This window comes from Balaenoptera ricei, chromosome 7, assembly GCF_028023285.1.
Source record: "Balaenoptera ricei isolate mBalRic1 chromosome 7, mBalRic1.hap2, whole genome shotgun sequence".
NCBI classification, from domain to species: domain Eukaryota; kingdom Metazoa; phylum Chordata; class Mammalia; order Artiodactyla; family Balaenopteridae; genus Balaenoptera; species Balaenoptera ricei.
In genome coordinates, this window is record NC_082645.1 from 10,279,885 (window position 1) to 10,298,717 (window position 18,833).

Here is an 18,833-nt window from a genome sequence, read left to right on the forward strand (position 1 = left end):
AATCAGACCATTTCTTATTCATTTTTCCTTTTGTTTGCCATAGTTTCAAATATCAAAATCTTATCTGGGAAGCTATCTCTAGGAGGTCAAAATAATTTATAGTGCAAATCTCTTAGTCAGATCTCTGCAATAATGGAAAGAAGCTCCTGGACTTTGCCAAGTTCCCCTTGGCCACCCCTCTGGTTTTGGCAGTAAAGCCCTCCACCATCTTGTGCTCATATTTCCTAGAGTTAGGAGGTTGCAGTTTTATTAGCTTTTCTAACAACTTTCTATGCAATGTATAATTTTAGTGAATTAAATAAAAGTAAATGAATTTCTGATGAGATTTTTGCTGACCATGCTCAAGTAGCCTCTGTTCCCTTAAGCTGTCAGTCATCTTGGGCTGGCATAGAATGTAGCAAGAACAGAGTCCAGATTTTGACCAATTTGAATTAAATCCTCCCTTTGCCCCCGGGGTGTGTGACTTTGGGACGTTTACTTAACATTCTTGAGCGTTACTATCCTCATTTGCAAAACAGGAATGACTAAGCTCCTTGCTGACCTCATAGAATTGTGTGAACATTCAAAGAGTGTGGAAGGTGACAGACCTCACACAGTACTGCCTGACATATAGTAGAAACTCTGTAAGTGTTAGTTTCTTCTTCCTCCCAGGAGGATGACTTTCCTTTTACGGAAGGGGTGGGGGAAAGAGATATAAGACTGTCAAATTGTGGTGAGAATGTTAAATTAAGGCATCTTCTTGTGCAGATGTTAGGTCTCCTGTAGTTCGGCCTTAATTATTCAAAGGACTGAGCTGGAGGAACTGGAGTAAATGCATCATTTTAAAAAGTTATCTGCTTAATCTGCAGGGGTTCTTTCACTTGCTCCAGGCTGTAATTAAGACTTGTCTGAATATACACTAGTATTGTAATCGAGGTACAAGAGGAAGAAGATGAAATGCAGGAAAAACAGAGCTTCCAGCTTTCTTCTGAGTGAAAGATTGCTCACTTTGGAGAACAGAGTGAGCCTTCAAAAAGTGCTTACCATGTAAAGCAATTATACTCCAATAAAGACGCTAAAAAAAAAAAAAAAAAAAGTGCTTACCAGGGGAAAATTTTAACATTTCCTTTTAACTACACAAGTAACATCAATGTGCTAATTATTCTAAAATGAGCTCGGAATTTGCTGTATAGTTACGCTTTACGAAATACTTGAGCTCCATTACACCAAGAAATAAAATGCTGCAAATTCACTTCTGTTAATTCATGCAAGATTGAAACAGGGGCTGGTGTGAAGCCTCCAGAATATGCACATTTTGGTTCCTTTGTTCTTACTGCATTTGTAGTTAAAGGTTTACAACAACAAAAAGCTGTAAGTACATTGGACTCATAACTTTTATGAACTGTTTAAATGCATAATGAAGATGATTCATAAACGTCTCTAATTATATAAACACGTCACTAAATATGGATTATAAAATATCTTGTTTACTTTTTCTATAAACCCACCATAGGTTAAAGAATATTACGAGCATAGCATCTATTTTGTGTAGGATGGAGATTGGATCTAATTTTTACCTAAGAAAAGTGGCCTTGGGGCTTCCCTGGTGGCGCAGTTGTTGAGAATCTGCCTGCCAATGCAGGGGACACGGGTTCGAGCCCTGGTCTGGGAAGATCCCACATGCCACGGAGCAACTGGGCCCGTGAGCCACAATTACTGAGCCTGCGCGTCTGGAGACTGTGCTCTGCAACAAGAGAGGCCACGATGGTGAGAGGTCCGCGCACCGCGATGAAGAGTGGCCCCCACTTGCCGCAACTAGAGAAAGCCCTCGCACAGAAACGAAGACCCAATACAGTCATAAATAAATAAATAAATAAATAAATAAATAAAAAGAACGTGAATTTCTAAAAAAAAAAAAAAAAGAAAAGAAAATTGGCCTTGTGTCATTGGGACCATTTTTTCTTCAATTGTTTTTTCACCAAAATCAGAGAAATCATTCTGATATCATCTCGGTGAATATAAGTGAGGCCTTCAGTTAGCTGAATTTCTCAGTTAAAGCTTTAAGCTAAACCACATTAAAAATAATTCCTCTTTGAAAATCTTGTTAAAATATTTAAATCAAGCCCCCATGGCTCCATGCCCCACAGAGAAATGCAACAAAGCCGTTATGATACTAGATCTTTATCTGTCTCACTAAGGATTTTGTGTGATATGAAGGAAGTCATAATAGCCATTATCTAATGATCAGGTACTATATGCCAAACATATTTGCAGTTGCTTGTCCCCAACCCCTTCTCTCAACCCCCGCCCCCCCAGGAATCCAGGATTGAACCTCTGCAAGTATGTGCCAGGCACTTAAGAGGAACTCAGAACTAATTGTGAACGATTTTGTGAAGTCATTTGTCAATGAACATGTTACTGAACTCAGCTTCAGCTGCTCGCTGCTCAAAAGCCAATACTTTGAGAGACAAGTGTCAGTAGAAAGGAAAGATGCTTTAATCAGAAAGTCTGGCAATCTGGGGAGAAGGTGGGCTCGTGTTCTAAGACCAACTACAAAAATTCTGCTCAACCATGACAGTTTTTAAAAGAAAGTAATGGGGGGAGGTGGTAAGAATCTCAGTGAATCATTGAGGCAGGATATTGGGTTCTGCATCTTTCTCCATTGCGTGCAGACTGGCTGACTCTCTCTTCAGGTGTTATCTTGCCCACATGATCTGTCCTCAGGATTCCTTGGGGCGGGGGGGTGGGTGTTGGGAGTAGAGAGCTAGTCATTTTTTAACTGCTTAATTCTTCATTCTTCTTTTTATCTAGGAAAAGAATCAACAGGTTAGGCAAGGCATGTTGTGCGTTCAGGAGAGCATAAGTCAGGAGTTAGGTTCAACTGCCTAGTGATCTCATTCCAATAATTAGGTTCTTTCAAGGTTAGAGGGGGACAGAAATGGGCAAACAAGAAAGGGGCAGAAGAGTTGATTTCCAATATATTGTGTAAGGCTTTTACAGTAAACATCTCCAACCTGCTGCAAACTGTTTGTGGCAGCATTAATTATCACCCCATTTTACAGGTGAACAACTGAGACTCAAGGAGTCTAAGTCATTTAGACATTGTAACACTGAGACAAAAATAAGGAAATTGGGTTCCAAGCCACATTTTAAAAATCCAACCTGGGTTGTTTCCAGTGCTCAAACCATGATGCAGTTCCATCTGCCAGAACAGGCTCACTGGCCTGGATTGCAGGAAGCTCAAGAACTAGAGGGATTTCATGGGTTTGGGTCAACCTCTGAAAGATGTGTGTCTGTTTCCACATTAGGATAATCTTTTGTCTGCTTCTAAATTGTTTTTTAGCAAATACTTTTGGTTAGCTGAGGTTGTGATTAGTTGTGTTCTCATTAACTGGTGTTTAATTAATGAGAATCTGAACTCTCAGGCAAAAACAGGGCCAGAGAGTTCAGATTCTATAGACTACGTTTGGAAACTCTAGGGCTTACAGAGTAACAATGAAATCAGCTCTTTTGCCCCTTTCCTGTTTGCCTATTTCTGTTCCCCTCTAACCTTAAAAATCTAACTATAGAGAGGTATAGAGACCCCAACCTCCTGCCTTGATGATTCACTGAGATTCTCTCTTTCTCATTATTCCCTTTAAAACTCTCATGGCTGAGCAGAATCTTTAGAGTTGGTCTCGGGACACAAGTCCATCTTCTTCCCAGATTGCTGGCTTTTCTTTTTCTTTTTTCTTTTTATTTGTTTATTTTTTTAACATCTTTACTGGAGTATAATTGCTTTACAATGGTGTGTTAGTTTCTGCTTTATAACAAAGTGAACCAGCTATACATATAAATATATCCCCATATCTCCTCCCCCTTGCATCTCCCTCCCACCGTCCCTATCCCACCCCTCTAGGTGGTCACAAAGCACCGAACTGATCTCCCTGTGCTATGCAGCTTCTTCCCACAAATATCTATTTTACATTTGGTAGTGTATATTAGTCCCTGCCACTCTCTCACTTTGTCCCATCTTACCCTTCCCCCTTCCCATGTCCTCAAGTCCATTCTCTATGTCTGCGTCTTTATGCCTGTCCTGCCCCTAGGTTCTTCAGAACCACTTTTTTTTGCTTAGATGCCATATATGTGTGTTAGCATATGGTATTTGTTTTTCTCTTTCTGACTTACTTCACTCTGTATGACAGACTCTAACTCCATCCACCTCACTACAAATACCTCCATTTCATTTCTTTTTATGGCTGAGTAATATTCCATTGTATATATGTGCCACATCTTCTTTATCCTTTCATCTGTTGATGGACAGTTAGGTTGCTCCCATGTCCTGATTATTGTAAATAGAGCTGCAATGAACATTGTGGTACATGACTCTTTTTGAATTATGGTTTTCTCAGGGTATATGCCCAGTAGTGGGATTGCTGGGTCGTATGGTAGTTCAATTTTTAGTTTTTTAAGGAACCTCTATACTGTTCTCCATAGTGGCTGTATCAATTAACATTCCCACCAACAGTGCAAGAGGGTTCCCTTTTCTCCAACCCTCTCCAGCATTTATTGTTTGTAGATGCTTTTGATGATGGCCATTCTGACTGGTGTGTGAGGATACCTCATTGTAGTTTTGATTTGCATTTCTCTAATGATTAGTGATGTTGAGCATACTTTCATGTGTTTGTTGGTAATTTGTATATCTTCTTTGGAGAAATGTCTATTTAAGTCTTCTGCTCATTTTTGGATTGTGTTGTTTGTTTTTATGATATTGAGTTGCATGAGCTCTTTGTAAATTTTGGAGGTTAATCCTTTGTCAGCTGCTTCATTTGCAAATATTTTCTCCGATTCTGAGGGTTGTCTTTTCATCTTGTTTATGGTTTCCTTTGTTGTGCAAAAGCTTTTAAGTTTCATTAGGTCCCATTTGTTTATTTGTGTTTTTATTTCCATTTCTATAGGAGGTGGGTCAAAAAGGATCTTGCTGTGATTTATGTGATAGAGTGCTCTGCCTATGTTTTCCTCTAAGAGTTTGATAGTGTCTGGCCTTACATTTAGGTCTTTAATCTATTTTGAGTTTATTTTTGGGTATGGTGTTAGGGAATGTTGTAATTTCATTCTTTTACATGTAGCTGTCCAGTTTTCCCAGCACCACTTATTGAAGAAGCTGTCTTTTCTCCATTGTATATTCTTGCCTCCTTTATCAAAAATAAGGTGACCATGTGTGGGTAGGTTTATCTGTGGGTTTTCTATCCTGTTCCATTGATCTATATGTCTGTTTCTGTGCCAGTATCAAACTGTCTTGATTACTGTAGCTTTGTAATATGGTCGGAGGTCCAGGAGCCTGATTCCTCCAGCTCTGTTTTTCTTTCCCACGTTTGCTTTGGCTATTCGGGGTCTTTTGTATTTCCATACAAATTGTGAAATTCTTTGTCTAGTTCTTTGAAAAATGCCATCTATAGTTTGATAGGGATTGCATTGAATCTGTAGATTGCTTTGGGTAGTGGAGTCATTTTCACAATGTTGATTCTTCCAATCCAAGAGCATGGTATATCTCTCCATCTATTTGTATCATCTTTAATTTCTTTCATTAGTGTCTTATAGTTTTCTGCATACAGGTTTTTTTTTCTCCTTAGGTAGGTTTATTCCTAGCTATTTTATTCTTTTTGTTGCAATGGTAAATGATAGTGTTTCCTTAATTTCTCTTTCAGATTTTTCATCATTAGTGTATAGGAATGCAAGAGATTTCTGTGCATTAATTTTGTATCCTGCTACTTTACCAAATTCATTGATTAGCTCTAGTAGTTTTCTGGTTGCATCTTTAGGATTCTCTATGTATAGTATCATGTCATCTGCAAACAGGGACGGCTTTACTTCTTCTTTTCCGATTTGGATTCCTTTTATTTCTTTTTCTCCTTTGATTGCTGTGGCTAAAACTTCCAAAACTATGCTGAATATTAGTGGTGAGAGTGGACAACCTTGTCTTGTTCCTGATCTTAGTGGAAATGGTTTCAGTTTTTCACCATTGAGAACAATGTTGGCTGTGGGTTTGTCATATATGGCCTTTATTGTGTTGAGGTAAGTTCCTGCTAGGCCTACTTTCTGGAGGGTTTTTATCATAAATGGGTGTTGAATTTTGTCAAAAGCTTTTTCTGCATCTATTGAGCTGATCATATGGTTTTCTCCTTCAATTTGTTAATATGGTGTATCACATTGATTGACTTGTGTATACTGAAGAATCCTTGCATTCCTGAGATAAACCCTACTTGATCATGGTGTATTATCCTTTTAATGTGCTGTTGAATTCTGTTTGCTAGTATTTTGTTGAGGATTTTTGCATCTATGTTCATCAGTGATATTGGCCTGTAGTTTTCTTTTTTAGTGACATCTTTGTCTGATTTTGGTATCAGGGTGATGGTGGCCTCATAGAATGAGTTTGGGAGTGTTCCTCCCTCTGCTATATTTTGGAAGAGTTTGAGAAGGATAGGTGTTAGCTCTTCTCTAAATATTTGATAGAATTCACCTGTGAAGCCATCTGGTCCCGGACTTTTGTTTGTTGGAAAATTTTTAATCACAGTCTCAATTTCAGTGCTTGTGATTCGTCTGTTTATATTTTCTATTTCTTCCTGGTTCAGTCTTGGAAGGTTGTGCTAGATTGCTGGCTTTTCTGATTAAAGCAACTTTCCTTTCTACTGACACTTGCCTCTCTAATTATTGGTTTTTGAGTGGTGAGCAGCCGAACCTGAGTTCAGTAGCAACATCAGTATGAGAAGGATCCCAGCCTAATACAACTGGGACAGGTGGATGCCTATCCAATTACTAACCACACAGACAACTGAAATTAAAATAGTTGGCTCTAAAAAAAATGCCAGGAGAGTGAAAAGGCAAGTTCACTAACCTTCTACACTAAATCTTAATGCTTTGGAAGGCAACACTTTCCAGGGACAACTATACAGGTTTCAGAGTTGGACAAACCTAAGTTCCAATCCTGGTTTTATAACTGTGTAACTTTGAGATACTTGATCTTTCTCAGCCTCAACTTCCCCCTTTATACAACTGGGAACATACACCTAATTTCTCCAGTTGGGATAAGGAAAGAAAATAATATGTATTTACCTAGACATAGGATTTTGTCTCTAAACTCTGTTTTTTTGTCCATATGAAATGTCTGAATTCTTGGTTGAACTGAAGAATCATCACCATTTGAGATTATAGTCATCTGAACTTTACATTAACTAAATGTAATTTATTTGGAGTATCATGCGTCCCCTAAAGATTTGTAGCTTGCACCATCAGTGAGAATTGCCAAGACTGCAAGAGATGAAGAGATGTATATATCTCCATGTTCTGGCCCTTGGACCAGCTAATAAGTCCCTGTGGGGGATTCTGAATGGGATTGATTTTCTTTCAACCCTAATGTTATAGCTGGGCCTAAATCACAGCTACAGAAATAGGAAAAGTGGGAACACAGGCCAGCAGCCTGGCATGCTGTTCCCAGGCTCTTTTCTCTGGAAGATGGGAGGTGCTGGCATATTGCTTTAAGCCACACCTGCATTGAGAAGAGGAGATACAATATTCTGATGCTCAAAGAATGTTATTATTCAATTTTTTTTTAAAATTAAAGTACTCCTAATTTTTAAAAAAATTTTATTGGAGTATAGTTGATTTACAAATGTTGTGTTAGTTTCTGCTGTACAGCAAAGTGATTCAGTTATACACATATCCACTCTTTTTTAGATTCTTTCCCCATATAGGTCATTATAGAGTATTGTGTGGAGTTCCCTGTGCTGTACAGTAGGTCCTTACTAGCTATGTATTTTATATATAGTAGTGTGTATATGTCAATCCCAATCTCCCAATTTATCCCTCCCCTCCCCTTCCCCCCGACCCCCGGTAACCATAAGTTTGTTTTCTACATCTGTGACTCTATTTCTGTTTTGTAAGTAAGTTCATTTGTATCATTTTTTAGATTCCACATATAAGCGATATCATATGATAAGTATCTTTCTCTGTCTGACTTACTTCACTCAGTATGATCATCTCTAGGTCCATCCATGTTGCTGAAAATGGCATTATTTCATTATTTTTTATGGCTGAGTAATATTCCATTGTATATAAGTACCACATCTTTATCCATTCATCTGTTGATGGACATTTAGGTTGCTCCCATATCTTAACTATTGTAAATAGTGCCTCTGAAAACATTGGGGTGCATGTATCTTTTTGTATTAGAGTTTTCTCCAGATATATGCCCAGGAGTGGGATTGCTGTATCACATAGTAGCTCTATTTTTAGTTTTTTAAGGAACCTGCATACTGTTCTCCATAATGGTTGTAAAGTACCCCTAATTTTGAACTGATTAATAAATTGGTTTACCATTCAGAAAGTATTATAGACACACACACACACACACACACACACACATATATATATATACATATATAAAATAAGAAACCTCCAGAAACTTTTCCTCCATGTTTTCACTGGTTTTAAGCATATAAATAAAATTCGTAAAAGTGCTTTCATTGCCTCTCTCTGCTTCAAACCTATATTGCAGTAATACTTACAATTCACAACTGCAAAATATTGAGTGTACCCCTCTAGAAATGTATACAAGGAAATGTCAATGTATATGCACACACATACACAGAGGGATATCATTTTAGACATATTGTTCTGTCACTTGAGTTTTGCTTAATAATACATGTGAACAAATTAATACATAAAGGCCTTTTAATTCTTTTTATTGGCTGCATAGTGTTCATCATATGGGTACATTATGAATTATTTGAATACTATTGTATTCAATACAATACATCCAGAGTACATCCAGACTCATTTGTGTTTGTTCTTTAGCTTTGTCCAGCTACCCTGCAATGGATATTTTTGCAGATACATTGTTATGTGGAGAACAATTCTTTGGAGTAGTTACTGGGTAAAGGGTGTGCACAAATTGCCCTTCCACAACCACATTTCCACTAGCAGGATATGAATGTGTCCCCTCCTCTCATCCTTGCCAGCTCTGGGTGGTTTCTGTTTTCTTTTTTTAATTTTCAGTCTGACAAGTAAAAATGGCATTTCATTTTATTAAGATTTATGTTTTCTCAATTACTAATGAGCTTGAATATGTATTTAATATCTTTCTGGCTAGGAAATGAATCTACTACAGAGTGAGCTTTTCTCTAATCCATGCCTATACTCCTGAACTCAGCCAGACATGTAGAAAGCCAGTATCTCTGATCACAGGGAACCAGGGGATCAGACGTGTGCAAGGCCAGGCATGTGTGTGTGTGTGTGTGTGTGTGTGTGTGTTGTAACACCTGCTATGGACCAGCAAGGCCATGTGGACACATTCCTGGTGTTTGCTCTGGTATTCATCCCTGCAAAAACACGTATTTGCCTAAATGAAATAAATTAATCATAGGTCTTTTTTTCTTTTACTATTTTTTTCTTTTACTATTTAAGCAACTTTTATTTGAGAATTTCTCAAAATATCTTAAAATAATTTAGAGACACTCTAAAGAATGTGAGGAAAAAGTTATTTTAAAGTAAGGGCTTAGAGTTTCTTCTTTAGAGAAATTCTTTCATAGGAAATCATATCTAGTTCTCAATTCCAAAAAATAGTTCACAACTCAATTGGTATTCAGTCCAGAGTCATTAAACATTTGGGACATACCACAACTAGGCTGGTATTGGTATACAGAAATGAAAGTTTTATTCCCTACTTTCCAGGAGCTCACACTCCAGAGGAGGAGGAGGTGAAAAGTAAAGACATAAGCATCATACAGTGAACTGAGTATTTTAGAACCAGTAAATATTGAGTGCAGTGGGGACCAGGGTATGAGAATGTTTGGGGTCTGTCTTCATAAGAGCTATAAAAGCTCTCTGGAAAGAAATTTGCTCTGTGTGTGTGTGCATGTGTATGTGCACATGCGTTGGTACGTTCTACGTACACCTTTATTGAATTCACTGGTCTACAAAATACATGGCCAACTCCTGCCCAACAATTTTAATACAATTGCACCACACTGAAAGCCAGAGAATGAAGAGACAGATTACAGACCAGACTGTAACTTAATTACGGAACAACAGAAAAAAGAGGGAACTAGAGAGAGCTTCAAGATGGCGGAAGAGTAAGACGTGGAGATCACCTTCCTCAACACAAATACATCAGAAATACATCTACATGTGGAACAACTCCCACAGAACACCTACTGAACGCTGGCAGAAGACCTCAGACCTCCCAAAAGGTAAGAAACTCCCCAATACCTGGGTAGGGCAAAAGAAAAAAGAAAAAACAGAGACAAAGAATAGGGACGGGACCTGCACCAGTGGGAGGGAGCTGTGAAGGAGGAAAGATGTCCACACACTAGGAGCCCCTTCGTGGGCGGAGACTGCAGGTGGCGGAGGGGGGAAGCTTCGGAGCCACGGAGGAGAGCACAGCCACAGGGGTGCAGTGGGCAAAGCGGAGAGATTCCCGCACGGAGGATCACTGCCGACCAGCACTCACCAGCCTGAGAGGCTTGTCTGTTCCCCTGCCGGGGCGGGCGGGGATGGGAGCTGAGGGTCGGGCTTCAGTCGGATCGCAGGGAGAGGACTGGGGTTGGCGGCGTGAACACAGCCTGAAGGGGTTAGCGCACCACAGCTAGCCGGGAGGGAGTCCGGGAAAAAGTCTGCAGCTGCCGAACAGGCAAGATACTTTTTCTTGCCTCTTTGTTTCCTGGTGCGCGAGGAGAGGGGATTCAGAGCGCCGCCTAAACGAGCTCCAGAGACAGGCGCGAGCCGCGGCTATCAGCGCAGACACCAGAGGCGGGCATGAAACACTAAGGCTGCTGCTGCCGCCACCAAGAAGCCTGTGTGCGAGCACAGGTCACTCTCCACACCGCCCCTCCCGGGAGCCTGTGCAGCCCGCCACTGCCAGGGTCCCGTGATCCGGGGACAACTTCCCCAGGAGAACACAGGGTGCGCCTCGGGCTGGTGCAACATCACGCTGGCCTCTGCCGCCAGAGGCTCGCCCTGCATCCATAACCTTCCCTCCTCTCGGCCTGAGTTAACCAGAGCCCCTGAAGCAGCTTCTCCTTTAACCCCGTTCTGTCTGAGCAAAGAACAGATGCCCTCAGGCCACCTACACGCAGAGGCGGGTCCAAATCCAAAGCTGAACCCTGGGAGCTGTACGAACAAAGAAGTGAAAGGGAAATTTCTCCCAGCAGCCTCAGGAGCAGTGGATTAAATCTCCACCATCAACTTGATGTACCTGCATCCGTGGAATACCTGAACAGACAACGAATCATCCCAAATTGAGGAGGTGGACTTTGGGAGCAATGACATATATATATATTTTTTCCCTTTTTCTCTTTTTGTGAGTGTGTATGTGTATGCTTCTGTGTGTGATTTTGTCTGTATAACATTGCTTTCACAATTTGTCCTAGGGTTCTGTCTGTTTTTTTTTTTTTTTACTTAAAAAATTTTTTTTCTTAATAATTTTTTTATTTTAATAATTTTATTTTATTTTATTTTCTTCTTTCTTTCTTTCATTTTTTTCTCCCTTTTATTCTGAGCCATGTGAAGGACAGGCTCTTGGTGCTCCAGCCAGGCATCAGGGCTGTGCCTCTGAGGTGGGAGAGACAAGTTCAGGACACTGGTCCACAAGAGACCTTGCAGCTCCATGTAATATCAAACAGCAAAAATCTCCCAGAGATCTCCATCTCAACACCAAGACCCAGCTCCACTCAACGACCAGCAAGCTACAGTGCTGGACACCATATGCCAAACAACTAGCAAGATGGTAACACAACCCCATCCATTAGCACAGAGACTGCCTAAAATCATAATAAGGCCACAGACACCCCAAAACACACCACCAGACATGGACCTGCCCACCAGAAAGACAAGATCCAGCCTCATCCACCAGAAAACAGGCACTAGTCCCCTCCACCAGGAAACCTACACAACCCACTGAACCAATCTTAGCCACTGCGGACAGACACCAAAAACAACGGGAACTACAAACCTGCAGCCTGCAAAAAGGAGACCCCAAACACAGTAAGTTAAGCAAAATGAGAAGACATAGAAATACACAGCAGATGAAGGAGCAAGGCAAAAACCCACCAGACCTAACAAATGAAGAGGAAATAGGCAGTCTACCTGAAAAAGAATTCAGAATAATGATAGTAAAGATGATCCACAATCTTGGAAATAGAATGGAGAAAATACAACAAACGTTTAACAAGGATCTAGAAGAACTAAAGAGCAAACAAACAGTGATGAACAACACAATAATGAAACCAAAAATTCTCTAGAAGGGATAAATAGCAGAATAACTGAGGCAGAAGAACGGATAAGTGACCTGGAAGATAAAATAGTGGAAATAACTACTGCAGAGCAGAATAAGGAAAAAAGAATTAAAAGAAGACAGTCTCAGAGACCTCTGGGACAACATTAAACACACCAACATTCGAATTATAGGGGGCCCAGAAGAAGAAGAGAAAAAGAAAGGGACTGAGAAAATATTTGACGAGATTATAATTGAAAACTTCCCTAATATGGAAAAGGGAAGAGTCAATCAAGTCCAGGAAGCACAGAGAGTCCCATACAGGATAAATCCAAGGAGAAACACGCTGAGACCCATATTAATCAAACTATCAAAAATTAAATACAAAGAACAAATATTAAAAGCAGCAAGGGAAAAGCAACAAATAACACACAAGGGAATCCCCATAAGGTTAACAGCTGATCTTTCAGCAGAAACTCTGCAAGCCAGAAGGGAGTGGCAGGACATATTTAAAGTGATGAAGCAGAAAAACCTACAACCACGATTACTCTACCCAGCAAGGATCTCATTCAGATTTGATGAAAAAATTTAAAACTTTACAGACAAGCAAAATCTACGAGAATTCGGCACCACCAAAGCAGCTTTACAACAAATGCTAAAGGAACTTTTCTAGGCAGGAAACACAAGAGGAGGAAAAGACCTACAATGATAAACCCAAAACCATTAAGAAAATGGTAATAGGAACATACATATTGATAATTACCTTAAATGTAAATAGATTAAATTCTCCAACCAAAAGACATAGACTGGCTGAATGGATACAAAAACAAGACCCGTATATATGCTGTCTACAAGAGACCCACTTCAGACCTAGGGACACATGCAGACTGAAAGTGAGGGGATGGAAAAAGATATTCCATGCAAATGAAATCAAAAGAAAGCTGGAGTAGCAATTCTCATATTAGACAAAATTGACTTTAAAACAAAGACTATTACAAGAGACAAAGAAGGACACTACATAATGATCAAGGGATTAATCCAAGAAGAAGATATAACAATTGTAAATATTTATGCACCCAACATAGGAGCACCTCAATACATAAGACAAATTCTAACAGCCATAAAAGGGGAAATTGACAGTAACACAATCATAGTAGGGGACTTTAACACCCCACTTTCACCAATGGACAGATCATCCAAAATGAAAATAAATAAGGAAACACAAGCTTTAAATGATACATTAAACAAGATGGACTTTTGATATTTATAGGACATTCCATCCAAAAGCAACAGAATACACAGTCTTCTCAAGTGCTCATGGAACATTCTCCAGGATAGATTATATCTTGGGTCACAAATCAAACCTTGGTAAATTTAAGAAAATTGAAATCGTATCAAGTATCTTTTCTGACCACAACACTAGGAGACTAGATATCAATTACAGGAAAAAATCTGTAAGAGGTACAAACACAGGGAGGCTAAACAACACACTACTTATTAACCAAGAGATGACTGAAGAAATCAAAGAGGAAATTAAAAAATACCAGAAACAAATGACAATGAAAACACAATCACCCAAATCCTATGGGATGCAGCAAAAGCAGTTCTAAGAGGGAAATTTATAGCAATACAATCCCACCTTAAGAAACAAAAAACATCTCAAATAAACAGCCTAACCTTACACCTAAAACAATTAGAGAAAGAAGCACAAAAAACCCCCAAAGTTAGCAGAAGGAAGAAATCATAAAGATCATATCAGAAATAAATGATAAAGAAATGAAGGAAATGATAGCAAAGATCAATAAAACTAAAAGCTGATTCTTTGAGAAGATAAACAAATTGATAAACCATTAGCCAGACTTATCAAGAAAAAAAAGAGAGAAGACTCAAGTCAATAGAATTAGAAATGAAAAAGGAGAAGAAACAACTGACACTGCAGAAATACAAAGGATCATGAGAGATTACTACAAGCAACTCTATGGCAATAAAATGGACAACCTGGAAGAAATGGACAAATTCTTAGAAATGGACAACTTCCGAGACTGAACCAGGAAGAAATAGAAAATATGAACAGACCAATCACAAACACTGAAATTGAGACTGTGATTAAAAATCTTCCAACAAACGAAAGCCCAGGACTAGATGGCTTCACAGACGATTTCTATCAAACATTTAGAGAACAGTTAACACCTATTCTTCTCAAACTCTTCCAAAATATAACAGAGGGAGGAACACTCCAAAACTCATTCTACGAGGCCACCATCACTCTGATACCAAAACCAGACACAGATGTCACAAAGAAAAAAAAGTACAGGCCAATATCACTGATGAACATAGATGCAAAAATCCTCAACAAAATACTAGCAAACAGAATTCAACAGCACATTAAAAGGATCATAGACTATGATCAAGTGGGGCTTATCCATGGAATGCAAGGATTCTTCAATATACGCAAATCAATCAACATGATACACTATATTAAAAAATTGAAGGAGAAAAACCATATGATCATCTCAATAGATGCAGAGAAAGCTTTTGACAAAATTCAACACCCATTTATGACAAAAACCCTCCAGAAAGTAGGCATAGAGGGAACTTGCCTCAACATAATAAAGGCCATATATTTGAAACCCACAGCCAACATCGTCCTCAATGGTGAAAAACTGAAACCATTTCCACTAAGACCAGGAACAAGACAAGGTGGTCCAGTCTCACCACTATTATTCAACATAGTTTTGGAAGTTTTAGCCATGACACTCAGAGAAGAAAAAGAAATAAAAGGAATCCAAATAGGAAAAGAAGAAGTAAAGCTGTCACTGCAGATGACATGATACTATACATAGAAAATCCTAAAGATGATACCAGAAAACAACTAGAGCTAATCAATGAATTTGTTAAAATAGCAGGATACAAAATTAATGCCCAGAAATCTCTTGCATTCCTATAGACGAATGATGAAAAATCTGAAAGTGAAATTAAGAAAACACTCCCATTTACCATTGCAACAAAAAGAATAAAATATCTAGGAATAAACCTACCTAAGGAGACAAAAGACCTGTATGCAGAAAATTATAAGACACTGATGAAAGAAATTAAAGATGATACAAACAGATGGAGAGATATACCATGTTCTTGGATTGGAAGAATCAACATTGTGAAAATGACTCCACTACCCAAAGCAATCTACAGATTCAATGCAATCCCTATCAAACTACCACTGGCATTTTTCACAGAACTAGAACAAAAAATTTCACAATTTGTATGGAAACACAAAAGACCCCAAACAGCCAAAGCAATCTTGAGAAAGAAAAGCGGAACTGGGGGAATCAGGCTCCCTGACTTCAGACTATACTACAAAGCTACAATAATCAAGACAGTATGGTACTGGCACAGAAACAGAAATATAGATCAATGGAACAGGATAGAAAGCCCAGAGAGAAACCTATGCACATATGGTCACCTTATCTTTGATAAAGGAGTCAAGAATATACAGTGGAGAAAAGACAGCCTCTTCAATAAGTGGTTCTGCGAAAGCTGGACAGCTACATGTAAAAGAATGAAATTAGAACACTCCCTGACACCATACCCAAAAATAAACTCAAAATGGATTAAAGACCTAAATGTAAGGCCAGACACCATCAAACCCTTAGAGGAAAGAATAGGCAGAACACTCTATGACATAAATCACAGCAAGATCCTTTTTGACCCACCTCCTAGAGAAATGGAAATAAAAACAAAAAAAAAAACCAAATGGGACCAAATGAAACTGAAAAGCTTTTGCACAGCAAAGGAAACCATAAACAAGATGAAAATACAACCCTCAAAATGGGAGAAAATGTTTGCAAATGAAGCAACTGACAAAATATTAATCTCCAAAATTTACAAGCAGCTCGTGCAGCTCAACATTAAAAAAACAAACAGCCCAATCCAAAAATGGGCAGAAGACCTAAATAGACATTTCTCCAAAGAAGATATACAGATTGCCAACAGACACATGAAAGAATGCTCAACATCATTAATCATTAGAGAAATCCAAATCAAAACTACAATGAGGTGTCACCTCACACCAGTCAGAATGGCAATCATCAAAAAATCTACAAACAATAAATGCTGGAGAGGGTGTGGAGAAAAGGGAACCCTCTTTAACTGTTGGTTGAAATGAAATTGATAAAGCCACTATGGAGAACAGTATGGAGGTTACTTAAAAAACTAAAAGGAAAACTACCATACGACCCAGCAATCCCACCACTGGGCATATATCCTGAGAAAACCATAATTCAAAAAGGGTCACGTACCAAAATGTTCATTGCAGCTCTATTTACAATAGCTAGGACATGGAAGCAACCTAAGTGTCCATCATCGGATGAATGGATAAAGAAGATGTGACAAATATATACAATGGAATATTACTCAGCCATAAAAAGAAATGAAATGGAGGTATTTGTAATGAGGTGGATGGAGTTAGAGTCTGTCATACAGAGTGAAGTAAGTCAGAAAGAGAAAAACAAATACCGTATGCTAACACATATATATGGAATCTAAAAAAAAAAAAAAAAGTGGTCATGAAGAACCTAGGGGCAAGATGGGAATAAAAATGCAGATCTACTAGAGAAAGACTTGAGGATATGGGGAGGGGGAAGGGTAAGCTGGGAGAAAATGAGAGAGTGGCATGGACATATATACACTACCAAACGTAAAATAGATAGCTAGTGGGAAGCAGCTGCATAGCACAGGGAGATCAGCTGGGTGCTTTGTGACTGCCTAGAGGTGTGGGATAGGGAGTGTCGGAGGGAGGGAGACGCAAGAGGGAAGAGATATGGGGGCATATGTATATGTATAACTGATTCACTTTGTTATAAAGGAGAAACTAACACACCATTGTAAAGCAATTAAACTCCAATAAAGATGTTAAAAAAAACAAAAAGAGGGAACTAATAAAGGCTGAAGTTTCACATTTGCAAATGAGTTGATGCAACTGGAAGAAAAATTCAGGCTCTTTCAGATGCCAGTGCTCACAGAGGTGAAGGTGCAAGAAACAGTACGGAGGGGTTAGGAGCAAAGCAAGAAAGCAGGCACTAGGACAGAATGAATCGTCAAAGCCGATAACACTTGAAGCCCCTACTTTCAATTCCAATGATTCCTGGCATGGTTGAAAATAGTTGACATATTTTTCCTCTATTAATTTGTGTTTTCATGCTGCCTTTGCTCTTTCAGTCACAGAGAGTACAGCTACAAATATAAAAAGGAAAAATATCTTTTTGCAGCATTTTGGAAAAGCTAAGAGATGAAAAGGGCTGAAAATTTTGCAAAACTTTGTCCTTGATCAGTTTTGCAAACCCAGGGGTTCCACATAATTTGAGTAAACAAAGGAGAAAAATTTTTGCTAACCTTTCTAGTTCCCCCATTATTTCTTCTGGTCACATCCTGGCCCTTGTATTCCTGAAAATCTTCCCTGGAACCCACTGTTTCTTGTTGCTACTGATGTATTTTTCTGGTTTATAAACTTCTTAAAGGAGCTTTGCACCCTCTGAAGGACTGCCCAATGCCTCTCAGGGGAAAGATGTAGACCAAATTGACTCCTGCGGATGGTTTGCACAGAAAAGTAATGTTGAAGAAGTAGATTGGAGTCTTAGTATGGGGGCCTCAAATGTTTGGCTGTGAAGTTTGGAGCTTATTAAATAGGCCCTGGGGCTCCACATGAAAAACATGATGGTTTGCTGAGATTAATGATGCCAGTCCAGAGGATGGATGGTGGAGAGGGGTAGGAAGAGATACTAAAGGCAGAAAGAGCACTACAGAAATATAACTGTGAGGTGTAAACTCATATTTGAACTAATATAGTAGAAATGGAAGGTTAGGAGCGTATATAGATTCATCCTTCATTCAATCACCAATTTTTTGTTGGACATTGTGTGGGATGCTTTCTGAAGATCCAAAGATGTCTCAGGCATCTTTAACTGTCTCACATCTACTTCTATTGTTTGTAAGATTTATTTCAAGCTTGACCTGCTGGAAAAAGTCTTCTCTGACACCATACCTCTTTGACATTGGTGCCCAGGTCCATGTGCCCAGGTCCATGGTTTCCAAGGTTAAGTGCTCTTCACACTGTTGTAATTACCTTTTACATGCACATCATTCACTTTATACTGTGAGGCCCTTGAAGGCAGGAACTATGTCTCATTCATCTTGGTGATGCCCAAAAAGCAATGCAGGGCCTGCAACAGAGGAGGTGTCAACATTGACCTAAGGAATAGTGGCCTCAATATGAAGGGAAGCATGATTTTGGTACACAGTATTGTCACTGACTTCGGATTTTCCAGGAAGAAATTGAGTTCTTTTAATCACATTGTTACCAAATGCAGGTTTGGCTGCTTGCTGTTCAAAGCCAATAATTCAAGAGGCAAGTGTCAGTAGAAAGGAAAGCTGCTTTAGTCAGAAAAAAACGGCAATTTTGGAACACGGTGAACTAGTGTCCAGAGACCAGTTCCAAAGATTCTGCTCAGCCATGACCGTTTTTGAAGGGAAAAATGACGGGAGGGGGGAAGAATCTCAGTGAATCATTGAGGCAGGAAGTTGGGTTCTGCATCCTTCTCCACTGCGTGCAGAA